The 22,203-nt window shown below is 41.5% G+C and overlaps 1 protein-coding gene across 8 annotated transcripts in view; it reads right to left on the bottom strand.

Moving 5' to 3' along the window:
* PLXNB2 (plexin B2) overlaps positions 1-22,203 on the bottom strand; it is a 258,438-nt gene that overhangs the window by 120,098 nt on the left and 116,137 nt on the right. The window contains exon 1 of one of the 8 annotated variants that reach the window (XM_065048910.1): positions 3,842-3,875. The exons of 6 other annotated variants lie outside the window; for them this stretch is intronic. The gene's annotated coding sequence lies outside the window, so the exon portion shown is untranslated. Of the gene's footprint in view, positions 1-2,114; positions 2,214-3,841; positions 3,876-22,203 lie in introns of those variants that run through there. One more of the 8 variants, XM_065048909.1, reaches the window with a different exon arrangement.

Raw genomic sequence — 22,203 nt, 5'->3', positions numbered from 1 at the left:
GCCTCAATTTTATGCACTGTGAAAAGACCTTGACCAACCCTACACAAAAATTAACAGAATATTGAATAATAATAGAAGGGTTTAATATTGCTGGATATACCTCAAATGAACAACTGTTTTCACTCAGCCGTTTCATTTTGCTCTTCCTGTAATTTGAGAGGCAAAAACGTAAAAACAAACAAACAAACAAAACCCAAAACAAACAAAAACCCCAACCAAACAAACCAAAAACCAAACCAAAACACACATGGTGGAGTTTTCCATTCTTAAAATTTAGAAGTCTTAGACCAAAATCTGAGTTTTACTGCCACACTATGAGAACGAAGACCAGCATAATCCAAAACTGAAACCAAATAATTTGTGCTCCATTACCCTTTCTGAATATTGTCTACTTGAGTCTAAGGAGACTAAATACCTAATCTCTTTATCGACTTTTCCAGAGAGATTTCTTAACTATAGAATGAAACAGACTAACCACAAAGTACTTCTTTCTCTGCTGTCCCTTCTGACCTGTCCAGAAATCCTACCTGCTCTTCCAACAGTGTTTTTATTTACTCTGATATACTCTGCGTAAACTTGAAGGGACTGTAAAGAACCTCTCTTTAGTAGCTTAGCAGGGTCTTTTCAGTCCTTAAGATGCCCACATGCAGACTTTCAACAGCTGCCTTATTAGCCTTTTCATCAAGCCCTTTGCTTTCTCCACATGTGTCAGAAGACCACAGTGGACTTCAAGAGATCTGCCTTCTCTCTCATTTCTAACTCACACAGCTTCCCAAGTCACACAGGCTGCCTGCAAGCAGGAACCCAGCCTCTGACTATTAAGTAAACACGTGACACTTATATTCTAGCTGAAGGTTAATCATCAAGCAGTTTACAAAACATGTGCTACTTTGGAGACCAAAGGTGAAATCCCACAGCCACTGAAGTGAGAGCTCCCCCAAGGCCAGAACTCTGTCCCAAACTTGCATATCTGCGTCAATGTGTTCACACAGGGAATGGCTACAGCAGCAACCAACACGCTCTCACGTGAAGCCAGGAAAGACTTCGCTTCGCTTTTATGAGCCAGTTTATTTAGCCAGCCTTGCTCAGTTGTAATACATTTATATGTATCTACCTTTGAAGAGGACACCATGCTCAAGGCCCCGGACAGACAAGCTTTTATTGTTCAAGGCACAGAGTGTGAAATAAATTCAAACGCTCTTTGTGCTTACTGTTACTCTCTCGGCTGGCTTTCCAGGACACTTTCTTCAGCACGTGAGGACACCGAATATTTCTCCGAAGCCTCCCCCTGTGCTCTGACAGCAAACGGGGCCAAGGCCACCCCCGTGACAGGCTGCCTCCAGGCAAGAGGCCTATTTATGCAACCCGGTGGTCTCCCGGCAGTGCAAGATGCTCCCACATCAAGAGCATCACCAAGTGCAGGTGACAGGAGGGACTCCACCACTACACAGCAGAACAAAGTTTACTCTCAGTTTCCCAGGAATTCAATGTAATACTGGCACAGCCACACTTTAAAATTACCTAAAATTCAAATTTACCCAAAGCTCACAAGTTCAATTTTCCCTTCACTTTCCTATTCCTTCAAAGTCCTAAAATTATATTGCTGTTTCTCTTTGTTCTCAATCCTCAGATAATCTTCTACCCCACGTCCCATTTCCCCTTTGGCTTCTGAGCCAGGGAAAAGAAGAAGCACAGAGAGAGGTATACTGGACAATAAAGCAGACTGCCATCTATATTTGTGCTAACTGCAACAACCAGTGTACACACAGATCAGTTAGACTAGTTTGCATTCACCAGCAGTTTTCAAATTACTGAAGTAGTTCAATCATTTCAAAATACCAGTAAGTATTTCACAGACAAGAATTATTAGGAATCTTGAGTTATTCTGGTGATGTGCAGATTTACAGGCAGCTCTGTGCTTGTCATAAAATATTCCACAGCTGCTGCTTTGGCTTAAAACAACCTCAGAACACCAGCCACCCTCCCTTCACGAAACACAGCCGTTAACTACTAACTGAAGAACACCAAAATTCACCAAAATTGTCTTATAACAATTACTGTTCAATAAAGGTAAATTGCGCGACATCCAATGATACTGCTGCAGAGCTTCCCACCTCAAAAAAGAAAATCCGTATCTGCTATATTACATTCCTCTTTTCATCTTCATGTCATTGAAGGCATTCCACAGGCAGTTTTATTTCTGAGAGCACTGATTGTCGATCGATCTGCTCTGGCCTGGATTTGAAATAGGATACTACATGAAATTGGATCCTGGGAGCCTCAAACATGCCCAGGCTTGCACAGGAGGTTAAACAAAAATAAGTGGTTTTTTTTTAAACACAGACTGCTAATAAAACTGATTTTAAAGTGCCCTCATTTCTCTTGACTGGAAATAATATATTACATCTATAAAGTCTGTTATATGAAGCTCTTTAAATTCTTTATTATTTATACAATGCCATCGGTGCACACCTCGCCTAAGAAATATATATTTTAATAGTCAACCAAAGCGATCCAAACCACCAAGGTAATTAAGACTTTTTAAAAATTGGCTTCACTACCTTTCCCCATACATCTGCCAAGCTATGGCCCAGTCCTGCAGATCTTCATCACGTAGTCAATGGGAGTGCTCGCACAAGTATTCGAAGGTTTACTCCCTATGTTACAAAATGCAGCCTGCCTTATTGGAAAATGAAGCAGGCATGACAGTGGGAGTGTGAAAAAGGAGAGGAAAAAATGCTTAGTGTAGGAAGGTAAAAAGGAGAAAAGGTTATTAAATGAGGGATTGCATGGATGAGGGAAAATAAGTGATGTAAGAAGAGAGCAGCAAAGGATAACGTGGAAAAGAAGAGGAAAGGTGTAAAAACGTGAAGAGCTTATCCGGAACACTGTAGGGCTTTAAATGCATTTGCAAGATATGAACAGCAAAGAAAGAGCAGGTGGAACAGTTAGAGATAGCAAATTGGAGTGGACAGCTGAGACCTTTATTTTTAGTTTTTATTTAATAAGTAAGAATCACCAAGGTCCACTTTCCACTCCTTTTTCATTCCCTGCCAGGACGCCAGTTCCTCTGGAGCAGAATATGAGATGCTGTGAGGACTCTCATGGTGTGGCAAGCCAGGCGAACCTTGCCAGAGCCCAGACAGAAGGATTGGTGACATTTTGGGTGTCTTATTTGATTGCAACATATGTTTCCCAGGATAGCCCACTGCACTTCAAACTTTGTTTATTTTCTTTGTTTCTAAAAGTGCAAGAAGGAATCACTGCAAAGCTCATTTTGAAACTTGAGTGAAATTTCATCTTCCCCACTGAGAAACGTGTAAAAATCAGAACCTCCTCATGAATACACCAGTGGCCTGGCTGTGCCTCTTACTCGCCTGATCAGAAAGCATCGCAGCAATCCAAGTTTAAATACCAGGAATGTCTCATTTGTCGATCAAAACCAAGGAACGAGCCACTCTGCCTAATTATCAGTAATGTAAGAACACTGCCCTCCTTCAAATCAGGCAGAAGGGCTCTTCTCGTCTTCAGTGCTTCTCAGCCTGATTCCCCCCCGCACCGCATCCCTTGCTTCCTCCCTCCACAAGCTGTCTTCCTAATCTGGAATCCTTCAGAGCTGGGAACCAGACCCCCTGCCTTGATTCCCATCATCTGCACCGATTTATGTTATTAGCAAGGCAGGCCAGCTGGCCGCTTGTACACCCAATGAACCCATACACTCTGATACTGTGCCCTTTTTAAAAACAAACAACAACAAAACGAACCCAAAAAAGTGCAACAGTCCAGCAGAGCTTTGCCTGCCAGGTTAAAACATGCTCCTTGCTCTGTGAGCTTAACCTACCTGCTGCTGCTGAGCACAGATACTTCCCTGGGTGTAGCTGCTCTTCTCCTGGGTAAAGCCCTTTTCTGTAAATAATTCAAAGGTATTTCTAGGCTGTGGCAAGGGTGCAGGCTTATTGTTTCTACTTCACTAGGAAAGATACATTTAAAAAAAAAAAAAGAAAAAAAAATAAACCATTCCAAACTGCGATAGGAGCTGGGCTCAGGCTGATACTGCCCTATCTTGCAGAGCAAGTCACAGTGGGTTCTGTAATCACAGGCTCCGCAAACACTGATTTTACCCCCCCTCCCCAGGACCTTAACTCGCCCAGCACTCCCGCGCAGAGGTCGCCCATGTTCGCAGCTGCCAACACCAACAGGGAACAGCCAGCAAACACCCAGCGGATCTGATGGTTCAACCAGCCTCAGTCCTTCCCTGGCTAACAACAACCTGCTGGTTTTTGGTTTTTTTTTCAGGATACTTCTTCCTTCCATGTTTACACAAGGCAGAAACTACAGGGAAAAGTGCTTGTTGTTCAGTTCAAGCACTTTTTTTTCCATCAGTGGAGGAAACTGCGTTTGGATCCACACGAAGGGAAAGGCAATATTTATAGAGGAAGTTCCCACACTTCCTCTTCAAACATATCACTCCTGGCTGGTTTTGCAATTATAGCCCTACTGTAAAGAGCAAAGGGGGGGTCTCCGGGAAGCACTGAGCATATAATTTCCTTTTAAAGTCACTTGCCTGTGAAAAGGCAGCTTCAAGAGAGGAAAGAGTTAAGCATACAGGACAAACAGACAAGTTTTCAGTAACTAAATTACTCTTCCTGTAGGCCTAGAGGAAATCCACAGCCACCACAAATATTCCTTGCTCACTTCAATACTGCTCTTTGTGAAATAGGTTTTAATGGCCAAGCAAAGCAATCCAAACCACAGATGTAATTAAAGCCGCCAAAACCGGCTCCATGAAAGGCTGGGAAGCGCCCGGTGCCCTGTCTGGGGCGGCTACTGGTAGCACGGACAGAGCGGTGTTGACACTGGGAAGTCTCATCCTCATCCTCACCATAGCACGCTGCATCGCTGCCGACAGGACAGAGCCCGCTGGAGCTCGCTGGCTGGAGGGCAGCAGGGGCTTTTAAGAGGTTTAAAGGATGGAGGTGGACAGAGAGCCACCCTGCTGCCGGCTCTGCAGCTGCCTGTGCTACCCATGCCCCGCGCAAGCCAGGGCAGGACCTCCAAGAGGGGATGATGCTCAGGGCTGCAGGAGTATCTGCTTTTGCCTGATTTCCATCCCATGCCCTGCTCCATGGGTTATAAAGCAGATCAGGGCACTGCCACTCCGCCACCGCAAGCCCACTTGTTTGCAACATTGCAGTGTTAAAAAACTTTCTAATCCATGGGAAAACTGTATTTGACAAGCAATATTTCCCTCTGCGCACAGTGATTAAAGTCTGCAATGCCAGCATAGGAAGCAGAGGGATTTTTCTGACAATTCACTGTAAAACAGCTTCCTATTTGAACTGACATACCTTAATTTCTTCTGCGGTGAGTCAAACCACTAGTCTGCATGAAAGGTCTCCCGGTATTGAAACCTCTACTAGATCCATACCCAGCAAAGGAAGAATGAAGTTTTCCTGAAACTCCTATCCAAAGCGTGGGAGGATGGAAAATAAGATTAGCATACCTTGCTCAAAATATTTCATGAGATGAAAGATATGATTGTTTTGGCACTAACTTCTCCCTCCTTCTTTTCTCTCTCCTCACCCACAGCGAAGTGTGAAAGGTTTGGGAAACTCCCTGTCCCTACTCCACACTTTTTTTCATGTTTCATTTTAGATTAGAACACAATTGGATTTGGACTAGATTAACATTTCATCCAAAACAAATCCCGCACCTTTGAGTTACTAATTTCATTTGATAACAGCTGTGGAAAACTAACTCCATATTTTCAAAGTTAAATCTTTGCCAAATTGTTTTCAAGTGCCAACTGCCCAGTGTAAGGCTAAAGAACTTCCCAAAACAATTATATTTAAATTATTAATTAAAACAATTTGGAATATCATCATTAAAATCAATTAGTTTATGCAAAGAGATCTAGAAACGCGAAACACAGTTATAGTGAAAGAAATTCATCAGCTGTTGAATAATTAATACAGCTCTTCATTTGTTTCACCTCATGTGCCAAGTAGCACAAAAGTCTTTAATACAAGTGGATCACAAAGCTAACAAAGATCATTACACATTTATAATCACTAAACTGCTTGAGTGGAAAGTTTGCAGGGAAAAAACAAACAAACAAACAAACAATAACAAACCTGCAATATTAGGTTCAGAACAAATGAAAACTCACAATTTTGTCCATCTGGACGAAACAACGGAGGAACGAAAAGCAAAGCAGAGCTGCATCTTAGGCCTGTTGGCTGTAGGCAAGCAGCAAGATCTGTCGCCAGCTGCGAGAAGCGAGGTGCTTCTCTGAAACCTCTGCCTGGAGACCTGCGAGAAAGGTTCCTGAAAAGCTGACCTGGCTGCCCTCCCCTTTCTGGAGATGAAACACCACGGCTTGGCCAGTTACCTCCACGTGCTTACTGTGAAGTTATGTACTTTTACATCCACGCACGCACTTTTTCCTCTCAGACACCAAAAGAAACATTTTTCTAGTCTGACATGCTGCAGGTCCCTTGGCAAAGTACATTTCTTCTTCAACAAACAGTGGATTTTGGTAAACGCCATGCAGATTTCCTGGGGATTACCAGAACTACATACCTTTCGTTAAACAGCACTCCAGTGACGTAAAATGATGTAAATAGAAGAACAGCATAAATCATTGATTGCTGCACAACTGAAAACTTAGTGTGTGCTAATTTATAACGTTCCTTAACTCAATTATTTGGGTTGGAGAGGGTGGGAATCAATGGGGTAAACCACAAACAAACAGTTGCTGTCATGTCCTTTGTCTGACGCTACTCCACTTTCACCATACTTAAACATTTCTCTCCAGCTAAACCTTTGCACTATTTCAAAGAAGAAGCTGAATTTGTACTTGTTTGGTTTTATTTTCAAAAAAGTCAAGAGTATCTGTCCAAAGAAACATCAGAGATTTAAGAAGTACCTGTGGTGGGAGAGTATTCATTGCCTTTTAAACGCTGAATTACAATAGAGAAGTTCAGGACTAAGGTGGGTGTTTTTTCAAAGACCTTCCTGCGTGTTCTGTTACCAGCTCCTCTGCTTGAGGCAACAACAGGGATATTTATACACTGTGAAAACACTGATTTTGCAACACATTTCTGCTCCAAATGGGAGCCTCACCTGCCCTCCCTCTTCTCCTTCCCTCATTACATTACTCTCGCTGCACTTCTTTTTTGGTGCTTTTCCCCATAGCCTTCTTTATGTCCTGTCTGCTGAAAACAGACAGTGAAGCCAGTATCATCAGACTTGAACTTTCTACCTCCGGACATTAGCCAACTCGAACTAGACAAAACAAGCTGTCCCATTTCTAGACATTGTGCGCTGATTTCAGAATCAAAACCCCTTCTGGTCACAAATGATAAACGATGAGACTTCCGCTGTCATAAATGATGCAACTTTCTCCAAACAAAGCTGAGCCAACTGTGTCGTGCAAAGCCTGCCTTGCCTTGCCCAGGACTGGGTAAAGTACAGGCACTAAACTCATCTTCAGTTCTGAAGGCAACTGGGGCTCTGCAGTGTCCCAGAAGGGGTGTACCATTTGCCTAGTGTTGTTTATGGCTAATTGCTCCTGCCTCTAATACTAAAGCAGTTACGGGGCTTACAGGAGCAGTTTGTCACTGCTAACCAGGGAGTACATGCCCCACATTGCAGGGCACAGTGTGGACAGCCTTAGAGAAACTGGTCTCCGGTTCACACCCAGACCCATCCTGCCCTGATGTCCCCATCCTGCTGAGCACAGCAGCAAGGCAGGGTGGCCAGTTCCCAAGACACTCATCAGGGGCTGAGAACAGGCTTATCTTTCACATAATTTAAAAATAGGAAATCACATTTATACAGATCCAGCCTCCCAGGTTAGCTTAATTTGTTTCATTGAGAAAGTGAAATACATACAATCTTGCTAGACATGCCATTTGTAGAGCTGGGATTAAATCCTGATCACTTTGCAAACAAGAGGTGAAATGCAGAGATGCATCTCCTTGGATCTTCACACTCTATTGCTCCTTTCTGAAAGGGAACATTGTTGTCTCACAGGAATTCACTTTGCAGGATGGGAAGTACCTCTTTGGGTACTGGAAATGAAGGATTTGCCATTCTGGGAATAACCTGCTTTCTTTACATCTCCTCTGCTTATTGAGTCAAAACTTTTGTGCTCTTTCCCATTCTATGTGTTCCACCAACACACATTGCCAGCAACCCATTAGCACATACTTTTCATATCTTTTGAACAGATGGAAGTTTTGAGATGAATTACACTCAGTTTCACAGTCAACCCGTCCCAGGCACAGTGTTATCACCACAGACAAAAGAGCCCATAGATATGCTTCATATGCCCGTAAAAGTTTGCTCCGCCTTTGCACTGATAAAGTACTTAATGGGCAACACCGTGGCTTAAATATTCCCCAAACAAGGCAGACTTTTTAAAAAGCAGCACTTGGTCGCTCTAAGGCAAAAATGATCTCCTGAGAAATGCTCTCTGCTTTGCAGCATTTGGGCCTCAGTGGCTGCAGAGTTGCTGCAGGAAGCGTGAACTGGAAGTGATGCCAGAAAGGTAACGCCGTGGTCTTCCTGGAATGAAGCCTATTACTTTTGCAGCTCATGCCTAAAAAGCGCTTGACATATTATGGTCTGGAACATGCCTATGGTCATAAACTAGTCCGTTTTGATTGCTGGGTGTAGACAGTAACCAAGTAACTAGAAACAAGGAGTTTTGCTTGTAATTACGGAGTGTTATCGTGTAATGAGATCCTGGGACAACGTGACGGGTTTTGCCCCTCTGTAAAGAAAGTTGCAGTTTTTCTCTGTAGTTCTCTCTGCAGAAAGAGCACGTCAGACCCAGCTGCCATGCAGCCTTGGTGTGGGACATACAGCACCCCAAGGCAAAGCCATCTCTAATTGTCACGCCTATCTGCCCAGCTCACCTCTGAACTCACAGAACAAAAGAAAGCATTAATCCACATCTTTAAGAACTCAACAGTCATTTAAGCAGAAGGTCAGGTACCTAATGGGCTGTCAAGTTCAGGCTGTCTACCCGTCCGTCTTCCTGGCTCCCCCAGTTCCCAGGCCTTGACTGATGGTCCTCGGCAGCTGGGCACTTTGTTTTCCTGCCAAAGCACCGTGAAGGCCTCAGTAGAGGCAACTGCTTTGCAAATTTAAGTTGGGATGACATATTCTGGCTTCACTGAAGAGAGGAAAAAAAAGCAGCCAGGAAAAGGTGCACGGCAAGGCCTGAGAAATATCTTAAGCATGCTATTTGTTCCTGTATCACTGGCAAACTTCAACAGAATATAAACATATTTTCAGATGTCTGTGTTGTGGTTTTTGATCCAAAAGTTACTGATTGCAGTTGGTTTAGGATACCTCTCAGTAAGGATGATTGTGCATAAATGCCTCGTGGCACAGATAAAGTTAGTGTGGATGGTTGTACACATCTCCCAGATATTTTCAGTGCCACAGGTTATAGCATGAGCTTGAAAACTACAGCCCGGAGTGCAGAAACATTGCTACAGCTCCTAGAAATTTCCAGGAGGTACACAACAAGGAGGGAGCCCCTTCCAGATTCCCCGGGACACGGCCTGCTGCGCATACTTGCTTTTGAAAAAAAACCTCATAAAACCAAAACATTTTTTTCCAAACAGATCACAGGTCACGTAAGCTTCCCAAGGGATATATTGGTTACAGATGTTTTCGTGTAATAAAATATTCCACTCAACTGCAGTATTTCTAACTGATAATGCTAAAACTAAATTACCCTTGGCTAATGGTTATGTCCCCAATGTATTCCTTACCATAGTAAACACTGGCTCATTTGTTACCATTTAGCCAACATAATATTTAATATTTTTATAAGTGCACACCACAACGTGTTTGCAAGAACTGAAACATAAGTTTGAACTTTTAAAAAATATAGGCTTAAAATTCACTTTTTTGCATATTTGTAGAATTAATGGTATCTTTAAGTTTCAGCATTATCATATCACTTTGCATTTAAAAGCGATCTCATTTTTAAACATGAGTAATTTTAATAAATTTGCAAGATTTCACTCGAACTTGGAATTATTAACAACAACAACAAAAAAAATCACTCCTCGATTATTTGAATGATACATTCCATTTGCTATCCTCTTGGCAGAGTTGTTAGGAAAGGTGATTCTGATGAGATCTCTAAAATTATTAAATAGTTAAAAATAAAAACAATTTTTTTTAAAAGGAGGTGATTTTCTGTTTTCAAAATATGCTTACGATATAGCACTAACAAGGCCAACTAGGAAAAAGAAAAACAATTAAGAAAAAGGAAACTTAATTCATCTTCTACTGTGGCAAGGAGCCTCCCTCTAAGCAGGGAGGTTTGTGCTGCTGTACTGTACTATGTCTCTATGAAAACTAACACCTCCACATTTTTATTTAAAAGATTAGAGCACCAGGCTCAAAACACCTATTCCTCTTTGCTCTCCGCACTGGATGATCAGGATCACCCCTGCTCAGATTTCAAATCCTGCCATTAAGAACAATAGAACAAAGTGACTCTTGAGGCAATATCACTGTTTCTATGTTGACACTTCAAGAATGAAGTCAACTTGTTTTAGTTAAGTTTTATGAAGACTGGAAATGTAGCAGCAGCAGAGCATTCTCTGCTGAGGGAGAGGTAAGCTACTTTAGCACAACTGGCATTATATTAAAAGTAGAACTTGTCCATTTTTAAGAAAAAGTGGAAGTTATCAAAACTTGGAAGTAGGATGTTTTAGGCTAGATCAAAAAAGTGTTATTCTCCAAACTCCACAATGCCACAATCCAAGTATTCACTACTTTAATGACAATGTTTAATGTTTAACGTCAGTAAAAGCTTGTATCCTTTTTGAGCTAACTGTAATCACCCAATGTACGCTTGTGCTCTGTAAATTAAGGCAACATCATTCTGTATTGCTGTGATGATGAGACGCATGCTTTAAAGACTCACTATGGGGGAAAAAATGGAAAGAAGAACCTCTGCAATCCAACTGAAAGGATAATTCAGTCTTCAGCAAACCACTCAGGAAAAATGTTGTATAGATCAATGGAGATGCTTCCTAAGTACAATAGGGGTAGATGTGACCTAAATGGCTACATAATTTTTGGAAGAGGTGGACTTTGTTTGGTTGCAAGTAATGCACCAGGAAAGCTTTACCCAGAGGACATTTCTAGCGTAGTCCTGCTAGTTTGCCCATCACTCTACATCTCATCATCATATTTGATTAGCTGTATATTTATTCTGGAGCTAATGTGGCAATCAAGATTGACAGCATATATGGGAGGCAATAAAGCTTCTCTGATGGCTCTGGCACTCGGGAGGGAGGTCACTGAGCACACCAAACACTAAGCAGCAGCCCTGCTCTCACGGCTAAGGACAACATCCAGGACAGGAATGAAGCACTCCATTGTGACCAGTCACTTGATCTCTGAAAAAAGTGCAAGCCAGTTTTTATGAGCAGATACTCACACAGAAAACAGAAGCCAAATCTGCCGATCTTTTAAAATTTGAAGGTGCTTTAGCAGTTTTTAGGGTAGTATGACTGAGCAGCAGTAAGAGCAGTGATTTCTGTGCATCAGTGATTTGAAAACACAAAACAAATCTTGCAAACTCAAATGCACCTTTCCTCTTCCCTTAAATAGCCTCTAGAATGGTAACCACCAGCAACATGCAGAGGTAAGTCCTTTGAGATCTGCATACTGGGAAAAGGACCAGCTTTCTGGAATCAAAATCACCTGGACTCAGCAGCAGACCTGATCTGCCAGGGCTGCCCTAGGGGCCGCATTCCTGCCGGTCAGCAGGACACTGCCCATCAAGCACTCACTACCCCAGAGCCTTCCACCACCTTCCCTTTCCCTTCATTATTTTTGCTGGCTGCCACAAAACCTCCTCAGCTAGCTGACGTTGCTCCCTGGGTAGCAAATCCCTATTTGTTTTAGTGCACATATAATGTGGGTGGCATCGAAAAGCACAAATACACAAACCTTGAAGCTCAGCTACGGTAGGAGAGGTAAGCAAAAGCAAAGCTCTTGAGAGATTCTGAGACTCCTGACACACACATGAATGTACAGTTTGCAGGGGAAAAAATATTATTTTGAACTAATTTTTGGTATGTTTTGTGATGTCTTTGCCTTGCCCCAGAAAGCATAGCTAAGATGACCAACAGTGTCATTTGTATATTGCTCATCTGTCTCCCTTCCCCAGCTCCTTTATCTACACAGTCAATATAATATCCAAAAACACAGGCTGGCTTCCCTGAATGTTTCACTTTTCAAATAAATGCCTAATTAATTAATCCTTTATTTTAAACCATCACACGCAGCAAAATGCTCCAATTAAAAATGGAATGTCTACTAATTTAAGCCCAAAGGTTCTGTTAAGGCAGGTTTCACAAATCCTAAAAATAGAAATGCATTCATAATTTTTTCCTCACTTTAATTAGGCTTTTTTTTGGCTCAAATTTAAATATCCCTCTGCAGTATCTTCAACTGCATTGCAGTAGTAGGAATGCCACACACAACACATGAACGGAAAGAAGATCACTTGTCTTTTTAATTCTTCCACTCAGAGAGGAGCATAAAGTGGAGGCATCCCACAAAATAGAAGTGTCGTAATTAAATAGGAGAGACTTAAGAAAGATGGGACTCCCAGAACCGAATGAAATTTGCGGTTGATTTGTGTATAGAGAGATCTTGGTCCTTCTCTAATCTATCGTCTTAAGTGAGGTGGAAGAACATAGCATTGTGGCAGTCAAGGTGAAAGTGATGTGACTAATGGTATAGCAGCCAGACTAAGGGCAAGTCAGTTCGGAGCTAGTTGAAAAATATGCTCTATGGGGCTCTTTGAACGACAGTACTTATAGCAGCCACAGAATGCAAGGTCATGCTTCTTCAAATACAGGTTAAACTTGTAGCATAGTGAACTAATCTGGAAAGCAGCAACTTGAAGAATGACTTCAGGGCCACGGTGAACCGCAGCTAAAACTCTGGCAGGGATGCAGTGGCTAAGACGATTAATGAGATCTTTCAATACATGAGCTAGGGGAAGACACAAAGCAGAAAACATAATTGTAGCACTTCAGAGGAGCATTATTAGGAACAGATGAAGTTGAGGTTATCCAGGGCAATGGGGTAGTAAGTAGAACAACACTAAGTGGTAGTCACGGACCTGCTGCCTGCTTTGCCTATGCCGGAGCCGAGCTTTGACCTGCTAATTCTGACAGAAATCGTGATGGGAGGAGACGCGGGATCCAGCTCTTCCCAGCCCTGACCACACTCGCCCTCTTCCTTCCCTCTTCCACAGTCGGGGTAATGAGCCCAAATCTTCAGAGTGATCTCATTTTACCCTCAGTCCTGGAGTGGCAAAAGTTCAGTTTCTCTGACATTGCTGAGATGCCTGGGACTGGTTCTGTCACTTCATCCAGTATTACTGACACGATTACAAGCAGACACGGCCATGCCTGGTGTCCACACTGCACAAAAGATGTTGACAAACTGGAAAGGAATCAGGATGGAGCTGCAAGAAGGATTCAGAGTCAGGAAAATATGCCCTAAAGCAAGAGCCAGAAGTAATTCAGTCTATTTAGTTTCACAGAGAGAAAGTTCAGAATGGCTTGATCACAGTACATAAATACTTACATTAGTGAGAGACATTTAATACAGGGCATAATAAAATACAGAGCTGAAAAATGGAACTTTGAGGTAAAATTCAGGCTAAAATTTAGGAGAAGTGTTAGAAATGAATGCAATTAAGTCACTGGAACCTTTTACATTTGCACATAGTAAATTTCCCGTGAACTAAAGTCTTTAAAAAAATTGAGATTGGATGTCTTTTTAAAATGATATTATCAAGCTTGAGCAGAACTTGCAGGCTGACTGAAGTAGTGAATTTGTACAAGTGCATGACACTATAATTGAGTAACCTGGATGATCATAATGTTATAAAACCCATGAGCATATATTTATTTCTTGAGCGTGCCTAAAAAATCCAACTTTTCCTGTGTCTGCTTTAAATGAATACACCAGCTTTGCTGAACCCAATCTGAACTTCTAACTTGAGCCTTCTGCTGCAGAGAAGTGATACACGTCCAGTTCTTCTCTCTTCAGACACTATGAAGAAGGAACCCAAATACATGAGACTGAGCACAAGTGAATGCAGTGAATTTGAAGAAGATGTCTGTAAGCTTTCAAGCAGCTCCCCTAATCCAGAAGCCTGTGAAAACATCAATGTGCTTTCCAGGGGCATTTCCAAGCAACCTTGGATTGTTATAGTACATGGGATTAGATGGATGGCAGGGGCTCACCAGCTAGAGCTCCTTGACCCCAGCCAACCCAGTTATGGTAAGCAGAACAGTACAGAAGGTATCTTGGTATTTAAACACTTCTAGGCCACCAAATAGGTAAATAATTTCACCAGGAGCGCAACACAGAACCGGGCAAAGCAGAATAGTCTGGATATATCCGGGTTTAAGCTAGTTAAGTCACATACCTTTGGAATCCACTGCAAAATTACCACATGGTTTAGTTTAATAAAGGTGTCAACGACTCATGAGTGATATTATGCCATGGCAGCATTTCCTAGCAAAGCGAGAGCTTCAGAAATTACGCCTTTATGTGGAAAGAAGACAGAATCAAAAAAGGCACATTCTCCTCACTCCTCTGCCGAATTGTTTGCAAAAACCGTAGTCCGTCCTTCTCTCTACCACCACAAAGAAGCATTTAATGTTTTTATGATCTCAGGATGGAAAAATATTAATCAGAAACAGCAGCAACAAATTCTTTTTCTTCTCGAATCTGTGTGGCATTAAGTATAATTACATAAATAACTGGAATGGCAGAAACAGACAATTGCTGGCTTTGTATGGGTATTGGAAAAGATTATACTGTTTTGATCATGTCTCTCAAATAATGAGTATCTTCCAAGTCTACTGTCAAGGAGACTGCTTGCTGCTTTAATGCTGATATGAAAATAATCTTGTAAGAATACTGAGAGAGGGTCTTTCCACATACTTTTCACTAGGGAAGATTACTTAAATAAACCATTTAACCTACTATTAACCTAAAACCTAGTTACATAAATGTTTTAAAAATTACTTATCCATCTTGAGCAGATAAAAGTAATCTAGTGAAGTCGAGGATAACATAGGAAGTCCCTTAATAATGGCTGCATTCTCTGCAGCCTCTATTAGCATATGTTTTTTCTGCTGGCAAAGCAGATACAAATGAACTGCAAGAACACAGGCACAGGATAGCTCTTCCCTCTTTGTAAAGGACTGGAAAGAGACAGATACGCATAAAGGAGGAGTGAAAACCTGCAAAGAGCTCTTACGAGGGGAACCTCAACTATTTTTTCTCCTTTTTTTCCATTGTAAACAGTGCTATGCCTTCTTTTAAAAAACAATAGTACAAATTATTGGAAGTAGAATATGGAGGATGTGACTACCAATACCTGAGCTAAGGTCATCCCAAAGTCAACAAAAAACAAGTGCATAAAACACTTGCTCCAGATTGCTTAACAAATGCTCAAAAGCAACTGAGACAAATTACACCCAACTCAATGTGTTAGAGATATAAAGTGTTACAGGCATCCTCCTACACTGTGAGCAAAGAGTAAAGCGTATTAATCAGGCCTAATGAAGGCTATCCCAACAAGGCAGACTGCGGCTTCATCTACCAAAAGTCCCTGATCTCTAACGTCCTGGGTTTGTTGGCAGTGAGAGTGAATGCTCCGCTCCATGCTGTGTAATGAGAAAAGCCTCCTGGGCATCTCGACTCTCCTCCCCTGCAATCAGGGCGGTGATGCCAGATGTAAGTTTGGAAGTCTTCAGCATTTCGTCTGACAACATAAATGTTATGTTTTTTCATGAACCAAACCAGTCATCTGCTCCGCTGCACGCTTTCGCCACCTGCTTATATTGGGTATGTAGGATGGGATGCTTGTGTTTCAGTGACTGGAGCTGGCACATACGTGAAGCTTTAAGTACTACAGTATTATCAAAATCTTGTGTTTTGTTTTTTTTTTTGCCAAACAGATCGCACTGTCAACATTCCCCTTCCTCATTTTAAGGAAATGGTACTTTTTCTGCAGACCTGAACAGCAACCATCCATCCCACCGAAGTGTGCTGGAAATAGTTTGGAACTGGTAAGTCTGTCCATGCAACTCCCAAGGGCTGCAGCTGCCCCAGGAGGCCGCAAACCTGCCCAAATGCTGCAGCGCTGAAGCCTGATACCATTTTTTCCACACATGCAGATCATTTTCCCTTCTACTTCCTTTGGAAAGGTTGTATCTTTTAAAAATAACCTCATTAATAAAGTTGTAATCTCACCAGCCACATATATTTCCTCCTCCTGAAGTGTTAAAAGAAAAAACAAACCAGCTCTTGATACTTCTGTCAATAAAGAGCACACTCTGGATCAAAGGAATAAAAATGCTAATTATGGTGCACTCTGTAACATCTCTCTCCCGAGCCAAGTGCTCTGATTAAGCTAACCATGGTGCTAATTATAATAGTGTTTAGCACAGCTGGGGCCAAAGAAAAGCCACCTTCTACCAGAGCATGTTTACCGGCCTCAGAACGAGATCAAGCATATTTATACCGCAATAGGAACTTGCCTACGATCCACATAACAGCCATTGCTCATTTTAAATACTCAAAACCATGTTCAGTTTCTTTTATCATTAAAAAAAAACCAAAACACCAGCCTTTTTTTGTCATGAACAAGATGCTGGAGTCAGAAGCTTGTTGCCCAGAAATTAAGTTAGTAGCTCCTAAGGGAACATACAGCAAGATGACACATCTTTGCAATTTAAAGGGGAGCCCACTCTTCTGCCCTTTCTCAGTCAATACCGCATGTTAAGCATGCCGGTGATGAGAAAGGAAGGCCACTGTACTCTCTACTTTCATTTAAAATGGAATGAAGTAGCACACAATTACTGGCAAAACCACTTGCCACATTTCAGCAGCACCTTTGGATGGAGAATGGAGGTGATAGCACTGGTGAAAAATGACGGTTAAGTTTAAGTGAAAGTTAATCCCACCGATTCCATGGAGGGGAGAAAAATATAATAAATCAATAAATCCCTGCAGCTCAGAAAATTGTATCTTCGGTGGATGCTTACAATCCTTGTTGCACATAGAATAATTGGAAGAGGTTTTTAAATGGTTATGTAGTTATAACTGTATCTTTCATTCATCGCTTCCCTCCTTGAAGAGCTCATCAGCGTTTACTGGCAGTACCTTCCTGTGCACCTGCTTGAAGGATGAGCACTGTGTTCCACGAAGGAGCTAAAAGGTAAGAAAATTACCTTCACTTCAGTATCACTGCTCAAAATGGCTCGTTTGTACTTACTCAGCCTCCCTGAGTCTTTGAGTAGCAGCAGATGAGCAGTCTCTTTTTCAACATGAATTCAATAATTAACTCTGAGTTAAACAAGTCATCTAAACACAACACTGCAACTAATGCTCCTGAGTGGATATGTACTTTACAAATTCCAGGCGTGTTCGAAGTTCTCCTGTTTCACTGCACTGATCCAGCAGTCACCAACACCCATGGTATGGGGAAAATTCCCCTTCACTTCTCATGTACTGCACTGGCTCACTTAATTATACACACACATATATATGAATAAATACAGTGCTGGTTTATGTAAATTGATAATCTTCATCTCAATTCCTTACTACTTTGATAGGCTGGTAAAGGTTTAAGTGGCTTTAATCCACTGTCTGGGCAAAGAGGTTTATTACTGCTCTGATCTTGAAGAGAGGAGAGATTCTTCAGAGGGAAAACCCAATATACTGACTGAGCTGTTAGAGAAGGTCAAAAACCTGGAAACGGCACCCCTTGGAAGGGTGAAGACTACTGATACCCTGTTGTCAGTATCATTATCAGGAAAGTAAATGTCATAGCACGGTTTGAGTTGGAAGGGAACCGAAAGACCATCTAGTTCCACTCCCCTGCCATGGGCAGGGACACCTTCCACTAGACCAGGTTGTTTAAAGCCCCATCCAACCTGGCCTTGAACATTTCCAGGGATGGGGCATACACAGCTTCCCTGGGCAGCCTGTTGATGTGCCTCACCACCCTCATGGTGAAGAATTTCTTCCTTTTATCCAATCTAAATCTACCCATTTAGAAATGGTTTTAAGCTAATAGCCTTCATAAAAATTCCCTCTCTGAAGTACTGAAATGCTGCTATAAGGTGTCCCCAGAGCCTTCTCTTCTCCAGGCTGAACAACCCCAGCTCTCTCAGCCTGTCCCTCACAGGAAAGATGCTCCTCCAGTCCTCTGCTTGTCTTCCTTGGACTCACTCCAACAGGTCCATCTCCTTCTTATGTTGGTGCCCCAGAGTCGGACACAGTACTGCAGGTGGGGTCTCATAAGAGTGGAGTGGAGGGAGAGAATTGCCTCTATTTTTTTACTGATATCCTTGGATGTGTGACCACTTAATTGGGTACAATCCCATATGCTTCCTGCCTTCCCGGGAGTCTCAGATCCTTCTAGATGTGGCTGCTTCACTGCAGCACCTTGCTCTGCTTGCCTCCCATGCATGGGAGATGGGCAAGGCAGGAAAAACTGGGAGATGTCTCATCCTCTTCCCATCCCTCCCTCTCCCAGCTGCTAATGGGCAATATCCAAGCTCCATGGAAAGAATCACAGTATTACAGGGCGTAAGCAGAGACTACAGCTGGTGAAGAGTGCTGCATAACTCTGGTCATTTGGCTGTTAGGGTACTACTAATTCCTGCACACATTTAGGGTGACAATACTACTTCATATTGTGTATATTCTTCTCTGCTTACGTAAGCTCAAACATTACTTCTTATTTACTGTTTGCATTTCACATCCAATTCATTTCCACCCTATGCATGCATACTTCCAGAACAGGTAGAGAAAAGATAATGCAGTAGATACTAATGTACCATGCTGATGTGCATAATAGGGAAAAAACGGTCAAATAATAAAGGAAGCAGAAAACTAAATTGTGTACTATAACATTAAGACAGATTGTTTCCTGGGAAGACTTTATATGGGTGTTTGCATTGCCTACACCCAAAGCGCTCAGGAATTACAGGTCACATCCTGCTGCTACCTCTCCTGTAATGCATTCCAAAGCACAGCAAAGAACCTGTCAGTAGAAAATGCAAAGCAAGCAAACAGATCTGCCTAATTTATTTTTCTTGAGTTTTATTACAAGGGCTTTTTGACTGAGAAAGAAATGTTGCTGTGAAAATCAGCACTGTTATATACTATCTAATTATCTCTATTTATCATGAAGCAATCAGAGGAGCTATTAAAGCATGGTCACCAAAATATTTGGATTTGTCTGAGTTTTAGAATATTAGTTACACAAACTTTAACTCTTGAAATAATAGCGGTTAATGATGTGCTTCACTTGGGAGTTAAACACTTAGAGTAAAAAGCTGATGTCTGACAAACTGAAAGTAATTTCACATTGAAGTAAATTAAATGGATTTCCCAGATGTTGCTATAAGAAGAGACTTGAGGAGGTGAAATAAAAGTCGCTGCTGATGCATTCAGACACTTACCATAAAGTTCCCAAGAAGGAAACATTTTAAAAAGTAACTATGAAGAAAAGATAAATCAGAAGTGGGATGTTTACAATCCCACTGACAGTCTTCATTTGAGCATCTGGTGGCTCTGGGTCATTTCACAGGGAATAGTCCACATTTGTGTATGGGATGTGCTCGTAAACACTAGAGTGAAATCAGTCTTGTTCAAAGGGTGTTGAGTAGTCAGAAGGAGCTGCTCCTCACTTCCAGGTGAGGTGAAAGAAGATTAAAAACAAGATTTGCAGGCCTATCTTTAATACTAATTAGTTTTCAGTACTTTGCTGTGGCAGATCTCAAAGTACACATAGGATTTGGAAATTCCAACCTCTCCCTTTAAAGCAGGTTTTCTGGTACATATAAATATACAGAAGTGACTTGGACAAACATCAAAAGCTAGCAGCATCCTTGCATGAAAACCCTCAGGAATAACTTCCTTCCCTTCTTAACCAATTATTGCCACTCCACTGGAACATCATATCCTTCTACTATACCCCAAATCGAGTAAAGAGCCCACAAGTTTAGGAGCATAGGGAGGAACAGAAGTTTCCAGTCCCCCCTCTTTGTTACTATAATAGATCCCCAAGAAGCTCATATACTCACCACTCTATCAGTTGCAGAAGGAAGCCCATACACCAAGTGCATTATACCACCTACAGACCAGCCAAGAGTATTCTTCCTCTCAGGGTGATCACCTGCTTTCCATATTCTCTACACTTTTCCACATTCTCTGCACTCTCAGTGGTTTTCTCATCCAGCTCTTCATCTAGATTCCGAGAGGTATTTAGGTTAATATTCCTTCTAAATGCTGGAGATGTGGAAGAAAGAAAACGCTCTCCATATTTGACTCCAGTCTTTGGTATCACTCACAGATGAGGATTTTACACTACTGATTCACAAGACGTGTTCATATCAGAATAACAAAGCTGCTTATGCTCACCTATTTTGTAAATGTTGCCATCACCTTTTCCTTAGGCCCTCTTTTTTTTTTTTTTTTTTGGCATGTTTCACTGAACTATTATCCAATAAAATAGAAAAATTATTTTCTTAAAAGCAGCGATTATGTCAAGTTCATCCTCTTACAAAGATTACAGATTTTCTACAGTTTACTTGGAAATCTGGTTTAAAGCAAAACAGATGTCAACTTTTCATATTAGACTAACAAAAGCATCTATTCACTTCTCCTATGGTGACCAAGGCAATGTCTCAGAGGACAAAAAAGGAAAAAAAAAAAAAAAAAAGAGAGAGAAAGAGAGAGAAAAATACTTGAAAAGTACAAGAAGTGGGTCCAATTCCAGAAAAAACAAAAACAAACCCTAAAGTCTATAAGGGAGCACCATGGAAGACATAATAGTTACAAAATCCCAATCCAACAAACATCTTTGATAGTCATGTAAAAAGCTCAATATTTTGTCTAGACAGCTACTGCTGCAACACTAACTTCAGATTCTTGGGACACAACAATTTTATTCTCTCAGCATTTGAAAGATGTGTAACTTTATAGATTTGGTAACTACAGATAAAGCATAATAAAATAGATTCTAGACTTCAGATGTATATTTCAAAATGTTTTGGTCGGCAGGTTGACAATCCGCTCTATAAATACCTTTCCTATGTTTCGCACTCTCTTGCTTTGGGTATGCCCCATGGTGGAATAGCTGAGTGGCAATGCTGGAATATTACACTATGCCCTCTCTTTAACTGCAAGAAAAAAAAACCCACTCTGACTAACTCTCCCATTTTTTAAATATATAAGGCAGTGAGAGAAAACGATCACAAATGAAGCCTTCACCAACACCTCCAACTCCATAAATATCCACAATCCTGGCTGGTATTGCAGGCCCCTCCTGTGAGTCCCAGCTGCAGGCCAATACTCATTTGTTCCTCATTGCTGAAGCATTAATGCTAATTACTGGACTTTGCAACTAACCGTATCATGCAGAAGTGGGTCACTTCAGTGTTCCACAGGGGGACGGAGGGAAGCAGCCAAAAACCTCCATTCTGCCACCCCCTTTCTCTTTAAGATTTCAGAAACATGCTTCGTATCAAAGGGCTGAAAATTCATACAAATTGAAAATAACCACTTTGGCCCACTTCATAAGAAAAGCTAACCAAGTAACAGTGGGTACACCAGCACTTTCTCCAGAGTTCTCTCTTAAAGTGTTTTGTCAATGAAAGAAACCACGTCATTTACAAATATTTCATTCCAGTTCAGTACAACAGACACATGCCATTTTCCCTAATACTGCCTGAAGCTGAAAAAGGAGTGTTTTTGAACAGGAGGAACACACACAAACATGCAGAAAAGTAGTAAGACACAGGACTACAAGATTCCTAAAACATTTCACAATACTATTAATCATTTTGTTATTCTCCAAATATGCAACACTGATTGTAAGGGTGATTCACTCTTCGTGATCATTTGAAGTGCCAATACTCAACAAATTTAAGTCATATCAAAATACTATTTTTTGACATTTTAAAGCTCTCAAAAAGAGAAGACCCCACACATACCCACTAAGGATAATGATGTTACTGTACAGTCTCCTCCTCACTGTCATCATTTTTAAGGGAGGAGAAAAATCCCAAAGGAAGGCAGCATTGAGCAAAACTCAAACCCACAAGT

This window comes from Columba livia, chromosome 1, assembly GCF_036013475.1.
Source record: "Columba livia isolate bColLiv1 breed racing homer chromosome 1, bColLiv1.pat.W.v2, whole genome shotgun sequence".
NCBI classification, from domain to species: Eukaryota; Metazoa; Chordata; class Aves; order Columbiformes; family Columbidae; genus Columba; species Columba livia.
This window is presented reverse-complemented; position numbering and strand designations above follow the sequence as displayed.